At 49.4% G+C, this 19,688-nt stretch overlaps 1 protein-coding gene across 3 annotated transcripts in view; it reads right to left on the bottom strand.

Annotated features, from left to right (window-relative positions):
- The window catches only part of LOC140393896 (collagen alpha-3(VI) chain-like), a 132,613-nt gene extending 115,368 nt beyond the window's left edge, over positions 1-17,245 (bottom strand). The window contains exon 1 of one of the 3 annotated variants that reach the window (XM_072480498.1): positions 17,020-17,245. The gene's annotated coding sequence lies outside the window, so the exon portion shown is untranslated. The remainder of the gene's footprint in view (positions 1-17,019) is intronic. The other 2 variants (XM_072480506.1, XM_072480515.1) reach the window with 2 other exon arrangements.
- Between the last annotated feature and the right edge of the window lie 2,443 nt (positions 17,246-19,688).

Below are 19,688 nucleotides of genomic sequence, written 5' to 3'. Positions count from 1 at the left end.
CTCATTAGTTTGTCTGGTACTACGTCTCGAGTGATGGTGATGGTATTTAATTTCTCCTCCCATATTCTTTTGTATTAATGGGATGTTTGAAGCATCTTCCACTGTAAGGACGGATTCAAAATATCTGTTTAACTCCTCTGCCATTTCCTTGTTCCCCATGACTATCTCCCCAGATTCATTTTCTAAAGGGCTTATGTTCACTTTGATCCCTGGCAACTCTTTCCAACGTCACTGCCAGTTAATAACAGATAACATGGATGTTAGGAAGTGTTGTAAGGTTGTATGTTGTCTCATAAAGAGATCTAGAGGCTTGAATGGTTGAATAATAATTGATTATTAATACCATATATACAGGATATATTCCTGAGTAAGTGTTATCTTCTTGCCAACTTCTTTCAGACTCACAACTACGTTTTATTCCTCCAATGTGACTCTCTATATCATAAGGTGGGTGGTATTGTTTTCCCAGTCCTTTGTTAATCCTTACAGTGCAGAACACCCAAATACTACAGGAAGCCCTCCCTTTGCTCATCACCTACTGACCACACTGGTGAAATGATAGTAGCGGTGCACCCATGTGGCCTCAGTCATGTGATACACAGGACAATCCAGTAGTGCCAAGGAGAAAGTAAATAAGCTCATAACTTCAAAAATTCAGTCATGCTCAATATAATTTACAGGCATGGGGACGTTTGCTAATTGCAGTACTACTACCTTTTTTCATCAAAATTCTCATTGGGTGGAGTTTCGCCCTTATTGACATTATCAAATCTAGACTGGATATAAATAGTGTTCAAATTACTTGTTGACAAAACATCACAGATAGGATTAGACAACTATTTTCTAAATGGGGAAATGCTTAGGAAATCAGAAGCACAAAGGAATTTGGGAGTCCTTGTTCAAGATTCTCTTCAGGTGAACGTGCAGGTTCAGTCGGCAGTTAAGAAGGCAAATGCAAGGTTAGTATTCATGCCGAGAGGGCTGGAATACAAGACCAGGGCTGTACTTCTGAGGCTATATAAGGCTCTGGTCAGACCATATTTAGAGTATTGTGAGCAGTTTTGGGCCCTGTATCTAAGGAAGGATGTGCTGCCCTTGGAATAGGTCCAGAGGAGGTTCGCAAGAATGATCCCTGGAATGAAGAACTTGTCGTATGAGGAACGGTTGAGGGCTCTGGGTCTGTGTTTGTTGGAGTTTAGAAGGATGACGGGGGATCTTATTGAAACTTACAGGATACTGTGAGGCCTGGATAGAGTGGACGTGGAAAGGATGTTTTCAACAGTAGGAAAAACTAGAACCCGAGGGCACAATCTCAGACTGAAGGGACGATCTTTCAAAACTGAGATGAGGAGGAATTTCTTCAGCCAGATGGTGGTGAATCTGTGGAACTCTTTGCCACAGAAGGCTGTGGAGGCCAAATCACTGAGTGTCTTTAAGACAGAGATAGGTAGGTTCTTGATTAATAAGGGGATCAGGGGTTATGGGGAGAAGGTAGGAGAATGGGGATGAGAAAAGTATCAGCCATGATAGAATGGCGGAGCAGACTCGATGGGCAGAGTGGTCTAATTTTGCTCCTATGTCTTATGGTCTTTAAACTGGAAAAGATAACCAGTAAACAAACAGCTTCACCACAAAATTGGCAATGAGAACCAGGAAGACTGTCATCAGCAGCTGGTCTTTGAAAAATACTCGTACCAATAAAAACAAAATCGCAGAGTTGTTTCAGTGCAGAAGGAGGTCATTCTGTCCATTATGTCTGCACCGGCTCTCCAAACGAGCATCGTGACTTAGTGCCATTCCCCTGCCTTTTCCCCATACCCCTGCACATTGTTTCTATTCAAATAATCATCCAATGCCCTCCTGAATGCCTCAATTGAACCTGCTCCACCATACGTCCAGGCAGCGCATTCCAGACCCAAACTAGTTGTGTGAAAATATTTTCTCTCATATCACTTCTTTTGCAAATCATTTGAAACCTATGTCCTATCGTTCTTGATCCTTTTACAAATGGGAACAGTTTCTACCTATCTACTGTGTCCAATCCCCTCATGATTTTGAACATCTCTATCAAATCTTCTCTCAGCCTTTTCTCTCCAAGGAGAACAATCCCAACCTCTTCAATCTATCCTCATAACTGAAGTTTCTCATCCTTGAACCATCCTTGTAAACCTCTTCCTGCACTCTTTCCAATGTGTTCACATCCTTCCTATAGCCCCAGAACTGTACACAATACTCCAGGTAATGTCTAACCAGTGTCTTGTATAAGCTCAGCATAACCTCCTTGCTCTTGTATTCTATGCCCCTATTAATAAAGATGTGGAGATGCTGGCATTGGACTGGGGTGGGCACAATAAGAAGTCTTACAACACCAGGTTAAAGTCCACAGGTTTGTTTCGAATCACTAACTTTCGGAGCGCAGGATTTTCCGTTCCTGTTCATGTCAAGTAGGTCCCACGATTGAAGCGGAAAATATTGCGAGAAGTGCAAAGTCACGTTTTGCACTGGCATGTAGGCATGATGCGTGGTCCCATTCCCCCCGTCAGTGACCTTCAACCTCATTTGAATACATTACCTTGTAATTATCAGGCCCGTACGCCGGAATCATTTCCCCTGTCAAATAACCCATCCACGGCGGCGTGACAGCAGAACGGCATGAAGCCCGACTGGTCTCTGAAGGTGTGCACCTGGTGAGCAGAATTACCAGGGGAGTTCAGGCGAGTACAGCACTCTGGGGGAGAGGGTCATGCAGGGTATTTCCCGGGCAGTACCTTGTCAGCCCCCTCCCCTGGCACTGCTACTGGATTCAACAGCTCGCAGCTCCTGATGTTTTGTCATTAATGGAAACAGGTAGAAAATTAAGTGCTTCTGGGCTGCAAATTCTCAAACAGTGTTTCCTGGAAGGGGTGGTCCTCAGCAGCTGCTGCCAGATGTGGTATCAGCTGTCCATTGGTTCAGCACACTGCAGTTCATCTTTCCCTTCGTATTCCAAAACAAATCACACAGTGGTGGAAATTACTACCTGGACTATCTTTTCACCAGTGTGGCCAGTCAGAAGAAGATTCTCCGAATCTGTCACTCAATCTTATCTGCCTCTTCAAGTGCTGAATATACAGAAAACAACATTTTGAGTCATGGCGGAGTATTTAACAGCTTAGAAATAGCTGCAATATGTCTGTCATTAGCTTTTTAACAGGGTCATTGCCTTTGCAGCTGACTTGTGGGTTTCCCAAATAATTGGCCTAAGTGGGCAGGGAGGTGAGCAACATGAGTAGATTTCAGCAGAATTATTTAAAGGAATGTTGGACAGCGGTCAAGGTGAGGGAGTAGTGGAAGCAACTGTACTAATGAATTTTAAACGTGACAAAACTGTCATTCGGTTCACGGCTTGCTCCCTGGAGCTGATGTTGCACCGTGTAAGGATCCACAAGGAGATATTCTTCCATATTAACAGGAGAAAAGAGCCTGCCACCAGAAAGAAGTACAACCGGATAACACTCTGCCCTCCAACTCCATCGAAGACACATCCAAACTCAGAAAGTTAGACTGCGGAAGATCACTCTGATATCACACAGGATGACAATGCACCCACAGTTCAACAATACCTAAGGAAGGTCAGACCATCACGAGATCCAGGAGGATTAACAAGCCACATGAACATTATGCAGACTCTATCTCTGAAACAGAGATCTATCTTTTGTATGAATAGTTTTCAGAATCGCCCAACTGTGCACGTATTTCTTAAAAGTATGTAATTGTATCTTGGGTGCAAAACAGGGTATGCTGTGATTATTACTTTCAGGGAATGTGCAGATAAGTAAGTAACCAGCTATAAAGCAGCATGTAACCAGTAGCTGGTACTGTGTGTGTAGGAATTGCAGCTGTGTTATCCTTGTGACTAATAATTACTGGCTCCATAAATTTGATGTCCGTTGAGCCATCTGTAATGTACCTTCAAATAAACCAAACCTATGTAAAATTTACCAGTGCTGATGTGAGATTGGTGAGTTTGTGTAAAGCAGAAACAGAAACACAACCGACTGGATTTAACCAAAAGATTTCTAAGTGTGGTAGTGAGCAAAGTTCAAGCCGGCGAGGCTGTCACTGCTATAAAACGATAATGGGTCTGCTTAACAAGGCCCCACGGGCTTCACGCCACAAATGCTGGTCCCGCCGGCTGATTCGCTGGGAATGCACTGGCCGGCCCCCCCACTAACAAGGGAGAGAAGCACGTAAACCAATCCTGCACAGTCAACCCCACACAGCTTGCAGCCATGCCGCCGAGGAGACCAGCCCCACGATTTGGGGATGCCGACGTGGGCAGATTACTGAACGTGGTAGAGGCCAGACGGGATACTCTGTTCCCCAAGGGTCTTGGAGGGTCAGCCACAGGGTAGCCAGTGCTGCCTGGGAGGAAGTGGCCACGGCCGTGAGCTCGGGGAGTGTGAGCAGGAGGTCCGGCACCCAGTGCCACAAGGAGGTCAGCGACATCCATTGGGCCGCACAGGTGAGTTGGCACCAGATCCTCAACCTTCCCAAAGCCATTCTCCCCATTCCACCACCTCCCCTCCACTGCCCCCTCTGAGCCAAGGAGAGCCTGAGGGGACCACCGTCAAAGCATCATAGCTTTCACCCCCACCCTCCACCGGCAAAGATAGTGGTCAGGCTTCTGGGGCACATTCTGGTGAGCACCACGCAGTTGCTGATGTACATCAGGTGGAGGCAGGAACTTCCAGGTAAGACAGCAGTCAGAGGTCTGCTGGATCCCAGGACCCAGCTGGGTCCCAGTTAGATGCGAAGCCTCTGGACCAGGTTTACCTGGAGCTGATGCAGATGCTAGGATGTGGCCTTAAGCTACCGAGGGGCGTGTGAGGGACCCTTCAGCAGATCCGTAGCTGATTGGAGGAGGCCTAGAGGCTACGGCGCAGGAGGCTATGGCACCAGCAATGCGTGACACCAAGGTCAAACACTGCTAGGGTGGTGACTGCAGTGGAGAGCCTGGAGCACGATGTCGGCAGCATGAATGAAGATGCCCAAGGTGTGGCTCAGCCACAGCTGAGCACCTCAACAGCGTGTCCCAGTCACTGTGAGATATGATCCAGTAACAGGCGGACCATGATGAGGCGCTGTGGGGCATATGTCTCAGGTTGGCATTGCCGAGGCCCTCCTGAGAGCGTCCCGGGCCCTTCAGCCTCAGAGCCACCAGAGGACACCCTCCAGTGTCATCGAATGACACATGGCACGGTTGGCAGTCGGCTGCCTCCACCTCTGATGTGCATCATGGGGGCACACATAGGTTCAGCAGTAGAGCACCAAGTAGGTCGAGGATTAGTGAGAGGGCACAGGGGGAGAAGGATGTGGGGAGGAGGTAAGGAGTGGTTGGGTGCGTTGTGAGGGGGAGAGGTGGGGAACGGGCACCATCGGGGTTTGGGGCAGTTGGGGACACATTTGTTATATAATAAATATCGTTGACCTCAGCCAATCTGACACCTCTGGCACCTTTTTCTGCAATGCAGGCCGAGCAGCAGTCCCATGACCCATTGCCCCATCTATTCAGACACAGAGGTCTTGGAAGCCTCTTTTCTCCCCGCCAACCTGGCAGCCCTGCCCATGAACCCCTGGCCGCAGTAGGGCCCCTACTCACCGGACCCCCACACCCTGCACCCCAGACACATGTATGTAACATTACCTGTACCAGGCGCTGGTCCTCTCCCCGGTGCACATACCAACCCTCTGGGTGCTGAATGTCATAGGTGCTCGGGCCCAATCCCTGGGTGTTCGGATGTTGGCTGCTGGGATGTCAGGCAATAGCTCCCACATGCTGCATGGCACGCCTACCCACAGGTATCCACTTGGAATGTCTGAAGTGCTCACTTAAGTACAATTGCCAATTCCCTATTACCTGTAGCCTTCAGCCTCGCGGTCAGAAGACTCCACGGTCAGAGGGAGTTATGGGTGGTGTGGTAAATCACTGTTGCACCTATATTAGGTGATGTATGGTAGGACCTGTACTACAGGTACGACGGTAGTCCCTGCCTGCTTGCTCCGCCTAGTAGGTGGAGTATAAATATGTGTGTCCTCCGTGCAGCAGCCATTTCGCACACATCTTAGAGCAATAAAGCCTCAGTTGTATTCAACTCTCGTCATTGAGCAATTGATCGTGCATCAATTTATTGCTCTAAGATTTTCAGAAGATGGACCTCCATGTCAAGCCGGATCGCCTGCAGCTGGATCCGCAATCAAGCGATGCCAAAAAGGACTTTCAGCACTGGCTAGCTTGTTTCGAGGCGTACATCAACTCGGCGCCCAGCCCTGATACTGTACTCGAGGTTGAGCTCCAACGTCTTTCCGCTGATCCAGGGCATGCCAAACTACCCCGAAGCCATGACGCTACTCAAAGAAAATTACACCCAGAAGACGAACACGCTCTTCGCCAGGCACGTACTCGCCACTCGCTCTGAACTCCCTATGAGTCCACAGAAGACTTCTGACGGGCCCTAATCCCACTCACCTGGGACTGTGACTGTCAGGCCGTTACGGCCACGGAACATTAAAACCTCCTTATGCGGGATGCTTTTGTTACGGGGATTGGGTCGGACCTCATACGCCAGCGACTTCTAGAGGGGGCCACGCTCGATCTCACAGAGACAAAGAAGCTAGCGCTCTCTATGACGGTCACCTCGCGCAATATCCAGGCCTACACTCCCAGCTGCGCGGCCCACCCCTCCTATTTATCGTGGACCCCACAGCCGACCGTCCCAGCGGGGGCCTTACCCAGCCAATATGCCTGCATCACGCGCCAGCCAGCAAACCACAGGGGTCCCCGATGTTACTTTTGCGGCCAGGAGAAACACCCCAGCCAACGCTGCCCGGCCCTTTGTAAGGTGAGCGGTAAGAAGGGGCACTTCGCCACGGTGTGCCAGGCCCGCGCAGTCGCCGCTATCGCCCCCATCCCTCTCGTTTACGGACAATGGGGGCCGCCATCTTCACCTCCCCTGACCACGTGCGGCCAATGGGCGTCGCCATCTTCTCCCCCTCAGACCACGCGTGGCCAGTGGGCGCCGCCACCTTCTCCCCCTCAGACCAAGCGTGGCCAGTGGGCGCCGCCATCTTCCCCTCCGCGCAACACGTGCGGCCCATTTTGTCCTCCCCAAGATCTTCAGGCGCCGCCATCTTGACTCCCCCGTGGCACATGGGCACCACCAGCGTTCCAGGACCCGTGCCCCCCGGGCACCCCATCATCCGACACCAGCGACGACCAACCACAACTTGCCTCAGTGACCATCGACCAGGCTCGTCCACACAACCTGGCCACCGCATCGACCAGCGTTAAAATTGATGGACACGTGACCTCTTGCCTGCTGGACTCCGGGAGTACCGAAAGCTTCATCCACCCGGATACGGTAAGGTGCTTCTCCCTCGCGGTACATCCCGCCAATCAAAGAATCTCCCTGGCCTCCGGATCCCATTCCGTGGCGATCCAGGGGTACTGTACGGTCACACTCACGGTCCAGGGTGTAGAATTCAGCGGCTTCCGCCTCTACGTTCTCCCTAATCTCTGCGCTGCCCTACTACTCGGCCTAGACTTCCAGTGTAACCTCCAGAGCCTAACCCTGGCCCTAGCCACCCCTTACTGTATGCGGCCTCGCAACCCGAAAGGTCGATCCACCTTCCCTCTTCGCAAATCTAACCCCGGATTGCAAACCCGTCGCCACCAGGAGCAGACGGTATAGCACCCAGGACAGGTCCTTCATCAGGTCCAAGGTCCAGCGGCTGCTTCGGGAAGGCATCATCGAGGCCAGCAACAGCTCCTGGAGAGCCGAAGCGGTAGTAGTTAAAACTGTGGAGAAACACAGAATGGTCATGGACTACAGCCAGACCATCAATCGGTACATGCAGCTCGACACGTACCCCCTCCCACGCATATCTGATATGGTCAATCAGATTGCACAGTGCCGGGTCTTCTCAATGGTAGACCTCAAATCCGCCTACCACCAGCTCCCCATCCGTAAAGCGGACCATCCATACACTGCCTTCGAGGCAGATGGTCGCCTCTATCACTTCCTCAGGGTTCCCTTCGGCGTCTCCAATGGGGTCTCGGTCTTCCAAAGGGAGATGGACTGAATGCTCGACCGGTACGGTTTGCGGGCCACCTTTCCGGACCTAGACAATGGCCATGATCAGCAGGACCATGATGTCAACCGTGCCAAATTTCTCCACACCGCCACTCTCCTAAACCTCACCTAGAACAAGGAGAAGTGCGTGTTCAGCATGAACTGCTTAGCCATCCTCCACTATGTGGTCCAGAACGGAGTTCTGGGGCCCGATCCCGACCGCATGCGCCCCTTCATGGAGCTCCCCCCTGCCCCACTGCCCCAAGGCCCTCAAACGCTGCCTGGGGTTCTTTTCATACTACACCCAGTGGGTCCCAAACTATGCGGACAAGGCCCGCCCACTCATACAGTCCACCCATTTTCCCCTCACGGCCGAGGCTCAACAGGCCTTCACCCGTATCAGAGCCGATATCGCCAGGTCTGGGATGCACGCAGTAGACGAGACACTGCCCTTTCAAGTAGAAAGCAATGCATCGGACGTCGCCCTAGCCGCCACCTCAATCAGGCAGGCAGACCCGTGGCATTCTTTTCCCGCACCCTTCATGCCTCAGAAATTCGGCACTCATCCATCGAAAAAGAGGCCCAAGCTGTTGTTGAAGCTGTACGGCATTGGAGGCATTACCTGGCCGGCAGGAGATTCACTCTCCTCACTGACCAATGGTCGGTAGCCTTCATGTTCAATAACACACAGCGGGGCAAGATCAAAAATGATAAGACCTTGAGGTGGAGGATCGAGCTCTCCACCTACAACTACGAGATTTTGAATCGCCCCGGCAAGCTTAACGGGGCCCCAGGCGTCCTATCCCGAGATACGCGTGCCAGCACACATGTAGACCGACTCCAGGCCCTGCACAACAGCCTTTGTTACCCAGGAGTCACACGGTTGTACTATTTTATAAACGCCCGCAATCTGCCCTACTCCGTCGAGGAAGTACGGACAATCACCAGGGACTGTCAGGTCTGTGCGGAGTGCAACCACACTTCTACCAGCCGGACCGTGCGCACCTGGTGAAGGCCTCCCGCCCCTTTGAGCGCCTCAGCGTGGATTTCAAAGGGCCCCTCCCCTCCACCGACTTTAGCAGGTATTTTCTCATGTGGTCGATGAGTACTCCAGATTCCCCTTCGCCATCCCATGCCCCGACATGACGTCTGCCACCGTCATCAAAGCCCTCAACACAATCTTCACTCTGTTCGGTTTCCACGCCTACATCCACAGTGACAGGGGATCCTCATTCATGAGTGATGAGCTGCGTCAGTTCTTGCTCAGCAGGGGTATCGCCTCCAGCAGGACGACAAGCTATAACCCCTGGGGAAACGGACAGGTGGAGAGGGAGAACGGGACGGTATGGAGGGCCAACTGGCCCTTCGGTCCAGGAACCTCCCGGCCTCCCGCTGGCAGGAGGTCCTCCATGATGCACTACACTCCATTCGGTCACTACTGTGCACCGCCACTAACAACACACCCCATGAGCGTCTCTTTGCCTTCCCCAGGAAGTCCACATCCGGGGTGTCGCTCCCGACTTGGCTCCCAGATCCAGGACCCGTCCTTCTCCGTAGGCACGTCCGACTCCACAAGGCGGACCCGTTGGTGGAGAGGGTGCAGTTGCTCCATGTGAACCCCCAGTATGCCTACGTGGCGTAACCCGACGGCCGCCAGGATAGTGTCTCCCTCAGGGACCTAGCACCAGCAGGTTCCCCACACACACACCCTCCGGCCCGACGCCCCCCTCTCTCCCCCGGCACTCCCAGCAGCAACCCCCCCAGGACCATCCGTCCTTCCCCTCCCCATGCCCGAAGATAAAGAGGATTTCAGCACGCTCCCGGAGTCACTGAAGACTAGACCAGCATCCGCACATCAAGGCCCCGGACCGGTTTCTCACAAAAATTGTATATGTAAAATTCAGTTGTTGTATATAATTCTCCACCACCCCCGCCAGACTCAATTTTAACAGTGGGTGAATGTGGTAAGCCACTGTTGCACCTATATTAGGTGATGTATGGTAGGACCTGTACTACAGGTACGACGGTAGTCCCTGCCTACTAGCTCCGCCCAGTAGGCAGAGTATAAATATGTGTGTCCTCCGTGCAGCAGCCATTTTGCCAGCTGCTGTGGGAGACCACACATCTTAGAGCAATAAAGCCTCAGTTGTATTCAACTCTCGTCTTTGTGCAATTGATTGTGCATCAGGTGGTCGGTGGGGCAGGCAGGCACGGGTTGTGGTTGCCCCAGAAACAGGATCACACAGGGATCTAGGGATTGGTATAGCAGAATCCATCTGCTCCCATTCCCCCAGCCCAGCCCAGCCCAGGTTATGAGCAGCTGTACTACAGGTACGACGGTAGTCCCTGCCTACTAGCTCCGCCCAGTAGGCAGAGTATAAATATGTGTGTCCTCCGTGCAGCAGCCATTTTGCCAGCTGCTGTGGGAGACCACACATCTTAGAGCAATAAAGCCTCAGTTGTATTCAACTCTCGTCTTTGTGCAATTGATTGTGCATCAGGTGGTCGGTGGGGCAGGCAGGCACGGGTTGTGGTTGCCCCAGAAACAGGATCACACAGGGATCTAGGGATTGGTATAGCAGAATCCATCTGCTCCCATTCCCCCAGCCCAGCCCAGCCCAGGTTATGAGCAGCCACCCCCGATGGTGGCCCACCCTGACCGAGACTGGTCCCCCAGGGACTGCCCCCACCCCAAACTCCATGAGCATTAGTGCAGTAAGCCCAGTGCCCCCGGGTTCATTGACGGGAGCGAAGATGGCTACTCACCTCCTCAGACCCCCGCAGCAGCCCTTCCACCCGCTTCAAAAGGTGTACTAAGTGACAGTTGCTGGGGAGGCCTTTAGATCACGGGTGGCAATTAGATAGGGGGTTTCTTGCTTAATTGTATGGAGGTTGAGCTTAAGTGGTAATTATTGGTTTCTCGCCACGCTTTGGCGGGATCCTGGCGTGCTGGTCAGATCGCAAACAGATCACGCTCTGCAAGGTTCTCGACTTTGGCCTCTCCCGCCTCATCACACCCTCGCTTAAGCACAATGTGGCCATTAAATCGCACCCACCGACATGCACACTGAATTCCACCAAAAAGGATTGCTAAAAATCCCTCACTCCCAACTAATGTGCAGAAAAGTGCTTTCTAGCTTATTGCTGGAAGCAAAATGTGGACAGGCCATGAAGAAGGTGGTGACTCTGCTGAAAGTGCTTCCACTTTGGACCCTCACTGACCCTGTCACTGGCTGACAAGGTGACTCATGTCGCAGTGGCTGATTCTGCTCCTGTGCAGGTACAGGTGGAACATGCTGATGCACAATCAATTGCACAAAGACGCCGGTTGGATGCAATCAAGGTTTTATTACACTAAGCTGTGTGGCCTCCTACAGCAGCTGGTGAAATGGCTGCTGTACGAGGAGCACACATATTTATACTCCGCCTACTGGGTGGAGCCAGCAGGCAGGGAACTACCCCTGTACTTGTAGTACAGGGCCTTACCACAAAGCACCTACACCGACATCTATACACAATATATACATCAGTGGTGACTACCACACATGCTTTCATGGGGCCTTCAACGGTCAGACCCCAGAGGATGTCAGACAACAGAATCTTAGTGGTCGGAGCAGGGATTTGAACAGCTAGCATCTACCTCTGCTGAAGCAACATGGTTTACATCACATATGCATGACAGAGAAAGGAAGAGTAAAGATTTGTAGCTACAGAAGGATCTGCCGATGAGTGTGTTATACAATGTGAGATTAAAAACAGTCCAGCAAGTTGGACAAGAGAGGGGTGAACTGGGTCCAATGTGTGACTGTCAGATTGGCGCACTGGCCCAACCTAACAGAAAGAGGGCACCCTAGGCAGCAATGTGCGCTGCTGCTGTGGCCACATTACATTTCTCCTCCTGTTCCTCCTCCTTCTCTCCTCTTCCTCTGAAGAAGTGATGTCCTCTTCCTGTGATCCATCAGCAGCTCCAAACCTCACTGCTGTTATGCAGAGCGCAGCACACTGCTGTCATTCTCAATGCTCCGACAGGTTAGTATTGAATGGTTCTTCCAGCTCTGTCCGGCACCTAATGCATTTCTTCAGCATCCTAATTGCTTGTTCAGTTACATATTACATCTTCATATGGTTAAATTAAGGTTCTCCTGCCTCATTGCTCGGATTCTTGACTGATGTCTGCAGCCATGTTTTAAGTGGGTAGCTGTTGTCTCCAACCAGTATGCCTGTTCCTGGGTCCATAGAGCTCAGGAAGAATGGACTGACGCAGAATAGATGTATTATTGCAGATCCTTGGGAATCATGGACACACCAGCATGATGAACATTTTGTGGCTGCATATCAATGGAGTGGGAAACCATCCCAATTCACAAACCCCTCCTGACTGATCTAGTGCCACCTTGATTGTCACATGTACTCAGTCGATAATGGGAGGCCAGCTAGAGTTTCAAGTTTGAGTGCCCACTCAGTCTGACTGGCATCACCATTGGTAAGGTGTACATAATGGCTTGCCATGACAAACATGGCATCAGTTACAAGTGTGGTGTATTTGTTGGTGGCCAACTGTGATATTGTGATGCCTGGAAGGTGAAGAAGAAGTTGAAGAAAGAGGCCACAGGGTTCACTTGGCAATAACACTTATTCCAGCAGACAGCAAGGCTGGAGTTTTCCCAATCTCTCGAGATTGCTTCGGAGGCAGGGGAGCAGGAGGGTTCAAGAAATTCTGGAAGAAGTCTATCAGGGCTGCTCCTCGATCTGTTCCTGCCTTGTTGTGGTAAGCTTCCAGCATGCCAACAGCTACCCACCTGGCAACGGCCGGAAGACAATTAAAGTCTTGAAACATCGATCAGCTCCTACCTTGACACTTCAATTACATTTTCCAAATATCAAGCTGGACCCCCCACTGTATATGCAGCTTGTCGTCTCTCAGAAGGCAAGAGGTGAACAGGAGGCCAAGTGCCTCATGATCACCTCTTTGTCCATGTGCACGCTGAGAAGACTTTGAAGGAGCCAAATCATATTTGCTGCACATGAACTGGAAAGTGCTTTTATCTGAAAACATTTCCCTGCAGACAGCTCAAATGGATTGTGTTGAGAGTCAGTATGTGGCCGCTGGTTGCAGCATCAGTATCGACCTTCCAGCTTGAGCCACCAGCTCCTTCTCGAAATACCTGAACAGCACTCATTGGACCTGCCAGCCCCATTCAGCCACTCTGATTGGTTCTCCCCTGTCCACTGCCCACCTACCACCGCTAATTGGTTGTCAACAGTTAATGGTCTGGAAATGATCCATTCAATCGTTGGCTTTGAAAGCAGACCGAGGCAGGCCAGCAGCACGGTTCGATTCCCGTAACAGCCTCCCCGAACAGGCACCGGAATGTGGCGACTCGGGGCTTTTCACAGTAACTTCATTGAAGCCTACTTGTGACAATAAGCGATTTTCATTTCATTTCAAGTGTTTTGTTTGGGGGAAGTTGTGGCCCAAATGTGTGCAGTAATTCAAATTAAATACCCTGAGCATCTTGAGGTACGGTTGTTCAGACATGTCAAGGATGCTGATCCTCGGTTGCGGCTATCACCCCCTGTGAGATGTAGTACTGAGCTCAGACTCTCTCAAGGTAGCACAGTGGTTAGCACTGTTGCTTCACAGCTCCAGGGTCTCAGTTTCGATTCCAGCTTGGTTCAATGCCTGTGCGGAGTCTGCACGTTCTCCCTGTGTCTGCGTGGGATTTCTCCAAGTGCTCCGCTTTCCTCCCACATGTCCTGAAAGACGTGCTGTGAGGTAATTTTGACAATCTAAATTCTCCCTCAGTGTACCCGAACAGGGGCCAGAATGTGATGACTAGGGGCTTTTCACAGTAACTTCATTGCAGTGTTAATGTAAGCCTACTTGTGACAATAAAGATTATTATTATTTCTCATTTTTGACTGTGAGGAAAGGTCGGATCGGGGGAGGCTTTTGTTTTTTCAACAGAGGAGGTCAAGGGAAGCTTTAATTGATCTGTACAAAATTATAAGGTACCTCGATAGAGTAATATAGGAAAGTATATTTCCCTGAGCAGAGAGATGGGCAGACATATAAAATTATTGGCAGAATTATTAAAGCAGAGTTGAGGTGAACATTTTAACTGATTATTGTGGGGTCTGGTACTCACCACCTGAAAGGTTGTTTGAAGCTGAAAACCTAACCACATTTAAGAAATACTTCGAATACTTTGAAGTGGCGTAACCTACAGGACTACAGATCAAGAACGTGAAAGTGGGATTAGACTGGTTAGCTCACTGTGTGCTGGCTCAAATACACTCTTCTGTGCCAGAAATGTTCTGTTTCCATGTTTCAATGTTTGTGTGGAGAAAAACTGCTGCTGGTCCTCCGCCTGCTGGTCCTCTTCCTGCTGCCGGTTCTGCTCCTGCTGGTTGTCCTCTTCCTTGTCTTTCTGCTGCTAGACCTCCTGCTGCTCCTGCTGCTGGTCCTCCTCCTGCTGGTCCTCTTCCTGCTGCCGGTTCTGCTCCTGCTGGTTGTCCTCTTCCTAGTCTTCCTGCTGCTGGACCTCCTGCTGCTGGTCCTCCTCCTGCTGGTCCTCCTCCTACTGCCATTTCTGCTCCTGCTGGTCCTCCTCCATGTCCTCTTCCTGCTGAACCTCCTGCTGCCAGTCCTCCTCTTGCTGCTGGTCCTCCTCCTGCTTGTCCTCCTCCTGCAGCTGGACCTCCTGCTGCTGGTCCTCCTCCTGCTGGTCCTCCTTCTGCTGGTCCTCCCCCTGTTGGCCCTCCCCCTGCTGGTCCTTCTGCTGCTGGTCCTCTTGCTGCCGGTCCTCCTGCTGTCAACCCTCCTGCTGCTGGTCCTCCTGCTGCTGGTCTTCCTCCTGCTGCTGGTCCTCCTGCTGCTGGTCCTCCTGCTGCTGGTCCTCCTGCTGGTCCTCCTCCTGCTGGTCCTCCTGCTGCTGGTCCTCCTGCTGTTGGTCCTCCTGCTGCTGGTCCTCCTGCTGTTGGTCCTCCTGCTGTTGGCCCTCCTGCTGCTGTTCCTCCTGCTGTTGGTTCTCCTGCTGGTAGTACTCTGGCTGCTGGAATTCCTGCTGGTAATACTCCTGTTGGTTCTTCTGCTGCTGCTGCTCATCATGTTCCTCTTCTGAGGACCAAAATAAAGCAGCATAAGTTGCTGATCTGATGTATGACAAGAAACCAGGTGTGAAGTCTTGGTATTTATGGGACTTCTTCAGCCTTTCAATGTTGCTGTGAGCTTCCCTTTCTTTCACTGGTAAGTTCCAGGAAATCCAGCAAACCGATGCACCACGGTTAAAGTGAAAACCCTTGTTAAAATAGCAGTTAAATCCCTCTTAACATAATAAAAATAATAAATTTGGCTACCCACATCTCCTGAGTGTGTTTCTCACATGTAGTCAAACACATTGCACATAAATGCAATATTTGGTTGGTTCGAAGCAGCTTCCCAATGTTCTGTCTATTTCAGCACGTTTAACAATAAACCTACTCACATATCCACAAAGTACAGTATGTCCGTGACAGAAACAGTGACTATTTTCCCCAAACCTCTACAACTTTGTCTTTTTTTTTGTCTCGGCTTTCCTGCGCTTGTTGCAGACTAATTGAAAGCTGCTAATTGAGTTCTCATTTTATCTTGTGACAACTAGGATGGCAAAAAGAGAGCTCAATGGACATTAGTCCTTTCCATTAACAACTTTTGTGTGCCTCCGCATGTCAGTCATTGTATATACTAGGGCCTCTGTTGAACATTTAACCTGAAATAGAGTGCTGCACTGAAGGGATTGCAAGGAAATAATGTTTTTTTTTATTCGTCAATGGGATGGTCGGGCTAACATTTATTGCCCATTCCTGAGGGCATTTAAGAGTCAACCACATTGCTGTGGACTCTGGAGTCATGTGTAGGCCAGGCCAGGTAAGGACGACAGAGTTCCTTCACTAAAATACATTACTGAACCAGATGGTTTCTTGGTCATCATTAGACTTATAATTCTAGAATTTTTGTATTAATTTCAAATTTCACCATTTGCCATGGTAGGATTCGAACCCAGAGCATTATCCTGGGTCTCTGGATTATTAATCGAATAACGAGGGCGGCATGTTAGCACAGTGGTTAGCACTGTTGCTTCACAGCGCCAGGGACCTGGGTTCGATTCCCGGCTTGGGTCACTGTCTGTGTGGAGTCTGCACGTTCTCCCTGTGCCTGCGTGGGTTTCCTCCGGGTGCTCCGGTTTCCTCCCACAAGTCCCCAAAGACATGCTTGTTAGGTGAATTAGACATTCTGAATTCTCCGTCCATGTACCCGAACAGGCGCCGGAATGTGGCAACTAGGATCTTTTCACAGGAACCTCATTGCAGTAAGCCTACTTGTGACACTAATAAGGATTATTATTATTATTAATAAAATGAGGATTTCACCTAATTTCCCATTGAGACAAAGGAAAATGATCCCTTCTGCAGTCTCATGGAGCATTAAGAATCCAAGGAGCAGTTACCCAACCACTGTCTTAGCTAGAACTAATCTGTGATCAAATCGAGGAAATAATTATATCTGAAATAATTTTAGTCAGAGACAAAACATTTAAAAAGTATTTTAATTTAGAAAAAGTATGACTAATCTTCACAAAATTGTAATCTTTTCTTCCAAGGTATTTTGGAACTTATCCAGTTATTATGTTAGTTGCAGAAAGATGAAATAGCAATTGTAAAACTAAATAGTTAAACAGCTTACAATCAGTCTAAATGGTTCCTAGCTTTTTAAAACGAGATCTCAGGTAATGCTGATATGTTTTTGAAAAAAACGAAAGCTCAGTAAAATCTTGCACGACAAAACAACAAACATCCTTGAAGCTTTGCTGCTTCTTAAAGAAATTACTTCCTGCTGTGCAGTTAGATCTGTGAAATAGACTCTTACCGTCATGATAGCTCAAATGAAGTAAATAAGGAGAAGATGTATATCTGCTGAACTCTTCTGGTGAAGGATGTCGAGTCAGTGCTGCTTCTGATCGTTTGAACAATATTATTTGTAATTCTTTTCTATTTAACTCGGCACAAGAGGCATGTAATGAGTTGAGTGCGAGAATCCATCCACTCATTGGTAGATATTTTGGGAATGCTTGCAATACTTATAGGTTCTGACAAAATTCATTTTTCCTGTTTTTTTGGCTGTTTTGATTGTTTGCACCTCTTACTGCCTTTGCCTGTCTTCCCTTATCCAGAATTGAGCTGTTTGTTATGCAGCAAGCAGTCTGTTAGGAATGTGTGGTTGCCAGACTAAATGTTCTACTGATATCTGCCAAATGTGAAAAAATACCATTATTTCTATTGTTCTGCATTGAGGCAATGGTACTCCATGGTCAACAGATTAAACATATCCCCTCTCTTGCTTTTACTTTCCTTGATTCCTTCTTCCTTGTTTTGGATTTTAGAATTATGTTATCAGGCATTCAAATGGAAAATGCTTCAAAGTTTAATTTGTCTAGTGTCCAATGTGCAACTAACTCGTGCAAAAGCTAGGGGTGAAATGAGTATTGATCACGATGAATACTGAAGGGAATATTTTAACACAAGTTGCCCCATGGAAGCGGGAGAGTCAGGCAGTTAAACTCTCCCCGAACAATCCTGCCCTTTATGTTATATCCTATGGCGGCAAGGTGATCAATAATCCTGTGGTGGCTCGAGACATACACTGGAAGCTTCCAAGTAGTTAAGAAAGAGATTTATTGGTGAAAGGCAAAGGCAGTTTGGTAACAGGCTCAGAACACTATACAACAGGTCTTAACACTTCGCCTCCTGGACAACACTGCCTGCGGTCCTGCTGCCAGGGCCCCGCACAAAATACCTATAGGTCAAGGTTCACGCACTCCTGTGCGATTGGCACGGAGTTAGTCACATGATCTCAGAGCCTAGCCCCATAAAGGGGCCACTCTACCACATCCCTCCCGCTGAAGTCCCTTATTACACTACTCCAAAAATCTACATACAAATGTTATGAGACAACAACTTCAGCGAGTGTGACCCCTGTCGTGGAATGGGGGATTGAGGTGCATAACAACAAATGTCAGGTGCGGCATGGTGGAGCAGTGGTTAGCACTGCTGTATTATAACGCCAAGGACGCAGGTTCGATCCCGGCCCCAGGTAACTGTCCATGTGTAGTTTGCACATTCTCCACTTCTCTGCGTGGGGCTCACCCCGACAACCCAAAGATGTACAGAGTAGATGGATTGGACATGCTAAATTGCCCCTTGTACTGAGACACTTGAACAGCCCTCAACTCATTGGGGACACACAAAAGTATATGTTTGTGGCCCGCAAACTGTCAGAAATGTTTGTCCTCACCTGTGATCACATTCGCGCTAAAAAATAGTGCAGCCATTCAATGTTCTGACTTCAATCCTCAGTCCCTTAGTTAAATGGGTCTAGTTCACCAATGATAGACATTTCCACTTATGGTCTGAATGATTTTGGCTCTCTTGTTTCTCTAGTTTCTCAACTGATCCTTCCCCCCTTAACTCAAGGCAGCTGTGGTGGCAATCAAAAACTTTTACCTCGTCGCCAATGTGGTGGCTTGAGACAGACACTGGAGGCTTCCTCGTTAACATTATGAGTGACGTTACAACAGCAGGGAATGACAACAGCTTTTGTAAAACAGGAACCTGGTGAACAGTCCCCGCCAGGGGTCACAGGTAAGTACAGTCCCTAGGGAGAGGGGGGTCCCCTGGCACTGCCTAGGCACTAACTCCAGCACTGCCCACTTGGCACAGCCCCCTGGTAGTATGGGGGCAGTAACAGGTGACTTGAAATGGTCTCTGTGGGAGGGGTCATGTCCATGGGAGGGGGTCTCCTAGGAAAGGGAGGGAGCCCTGTGTCTGTGGCAGGGGTGTCAGTGATCACGGGAGGATCCTTTTTTAAATGTTTATTTCTTTTACATCAGGGCGCTGTTTAAAAACGGTGCCCTGATCTATTGAAAAGCGAGCTTGCTGACGGGGTGGGCTCATTCAGAGCCCCACCCTGCCAGAATGATGTAGAACTCGTCTCTTTCTTTCATTTGGGGTGAAAAGCCAGCAGCACAGCCAACGGTTTACACACCGCTTTTCCCGCCTGTGACAACACCTTTAAACAAAACCTAGAAAACGCCACCCAATTTTTCTACATCCTATCTGTCCCCCTTAATATCTTCAAAACTTTGATCAAAACATGCCTTAACCTTCCAAATTTTCAGGGAATGTAATCCTACTCTGTGTAATCTCTCTTCAAAATTTAGCCTTTGTTGTTCAGCTACCAGTCTGGTAAATTTACACTACACTCCTTTCAAGGCCACTCTGAGCCACTCATCTCCTGGTGTGATCTAACCAAATCTTTGTATAGCTGAAGCATGACCTCTACACCATTGTATTTTTGTCCTCTTGCATAAAGACAAACTTTTCTTTTGCCTTTTAAAAAATATATAAATTTAGATTACCCAATTCATTTTTTCCAATTACGGGGTGATGCGCGATCAATTACACTCAAGACGAAGTGATTCCATAACTGAAGGCTTTAATCTACTAGAACCTTGTTCCCCAGCAGCTTCGGTACAGAAA

Source organism: Scyliorhinus torazame, chromosome 2 (genome assembly GCF_047496885.1).
Source record: "Scyliorhinus torazame isolate Kashiwa2021f chromosome 2, sScyTor2.1, whole genome shotgun sequence".
In the NCBI taxonomy this organism is placed as follows: Eukaryota; Metazoa; Chordata; class Chondrichthyes; order Carcharhiniformes; family Scyliorhinidae; genus Scyliorhinus; species Scyliorhinus torazame.
This window is presented reverse-complemented; position numbering and strand designations above follow the sequence as displayed.